Raw genomic sequence first — 2,153 nt, 5'->3', positions numbered from 1 at the left:
ATCTTATTACCTGAATGTCAAATACAGATTTCCACTGGTGAACTCAGTGTTTTGTTAATAACCATAATGAAGTTTTTAAAAAGAAAACTCTCCTTGGTAAAATAGTGGTATTCAACATCTGTAAAATGGCTATAGTGACTTTCGCATGAACAGTATTTAAGAAACCAGCAACTTAGACTCTAAACTGGTCCTATACTCAGCCATTGGTTCAGAGGATATCTGGTAGCTGAGGCTGTCGGTTACGAGTGTTGTTACTGAAATAATGTTACTCATGCCTCCGAAGAATGTTTCATGCTCCTGCTCAAAGTGATTTACCAATTCAACATAATCCCTATCAAAAAACCCATTGCACTCTTCACAAAAATAGAAAAAGCAATCCTAAAATTTCTATGGTGCTGCAAAAGACCTCAAATAGCTAAGAAAATCCTGAGCAAAAAGAACAGAGCTGGAGACATCACACTACCTGATTTCAAATTTACTATAATGCTATCGTAATAAAAACACTATGGTTCTAGCATAAAAACAGGCGCATAGACCAACGGAACAGAATAGAGATTGCAGAAATAAATCCACATACAGCCACTTCATTTTCAACAAAGTTGCCAAGAACAATACATTAGGGAAGGACAGACTCCTTAATAAATGGTGCTGGGAAAAAGGTATCTCTATGAAGAAGATAGAAACTACATCTCTTTCACCATATACAAAAATCAACTCAAAATTGATTAAATAGTTCAATGTAAAACCTGAGACTATGAAACTACGTGAAGAAAAAATTGGGGAGTGATACAGGACATTGGTCTGGGCAAAGATTTTTGTATGTGTAAAATCTAAAAAACACAGGCAACAAACGCAAAAATAGACAAATTAGATTGCATCAAGCTAAAAAGCTTCTGCACAGGAAAGGAAACAACAAATACAGTAAAGAGCCAACCTGCAGAAGGGGAGAAAATATTTGCAAACTATCCTTCTAACAAGCTATTCATAACCAAAATATATAAGGAACTCAACTCAGCAAATCAAATAATTCAACAATGGGCCAAGTCTGGACACGGTAACTCACACCTGTAATCACAGCACTTTGGGAGGCCGAGGAGGGCAGATCATTTGAGGTCAGGAGTTCGAGATCAGCCTGACCAACATGGTGAAACCGCGTCTCTACTAAAAATCCAAAAAAAAATTAGCTCAGCGTGGTGGCGCATGCCTGTAATCCCAGCTACCAGGGAAGCTGAGGCAGGAGAGTCGCTTGAACCCGGGAGACGGAGGTTGTAATGAGCCGAGATCACACCACTGCACATCAGCCTGAGCAACAGAGTGACTCCGTCTCAAAAACAAAAACAAACAAGCAAACAAAAGACAAAAAGTCCCAATAGACATTTCTCAAAATAAGATATACAAATGGCCAACAGGTATATGAAAAAATGTTCAGCATCACTAATCATCAAGGAAATGTAAATCAAAACCACAATGAGATAATATCACTCAAGTTGGAATGACTGTTATCCAAAAAGACCAAAAAAAAAAAGAAGAAGAAGAAAGAAAATGCTGGCAAGGATGTGGAGATAGGTGAATGCTTATGCACTGTTAGTGGGAATGTAGACTAGTACAGCCACTAGGGAAAACAGTATGGAGATTCCTCAAAAAACTAAAAGGAAAAATACCATATGACCCAGCAATCTCACTGCTGGGTATATATCCAAAAGACAGGAAGGCCAGGCAAGGTGGCTCACGCCTGTATTCCCAGTACTTTGGGACACCGAGGCAGGAGGACTGCTTGAGGCCAGGAGTTTGAGACCAGTCTGAGCAACATGAGGAGACACCATCTCTACCAAAAAAAAAAAAAAGATAAAGAAGGAAACTGTATATTAAAGAAATCTCTGCACTTCCATGATATTGGAATCAACCTACGTGTTCATCAACAGATGAATGGATAAAGAAAATGTGGTGTATATATACACAATGGAATAGATTCACCCATTAGAAAACAATGAAATCCTGTTAAGTGTGGCAACAGGATGGAACTTGAGGTCATTAAGTTAAATGAAATACGCCAGGCACAGGAAGACAGATATTACATATTCTCACTCACGTGTTGCAGTCAAAAAAATAAAAATGCAGGATATCTCATTCTCCCCTTATGCAGGTTGTCTCTT

Source organism: Colobus angolensis, unplaced genomic scaffold (assembly GCF_000951035.1).
Source record: "Colobus angolensis palliatus isolate OR3802 unplaced genomic scaffold, Cang.pa_1.0 Scaffold213, whole genome shotgun sequence".
NCBI lineage: Eukaryota > Metazoa > Chordata > Mammalia > Primates > Cercopithecidae > Colobus > Colobus angolensis.
The sequence above is the reverse complement of the archived record's forward strand: the minus strand, read 5'-3'. Positions refer to the sequence as shown.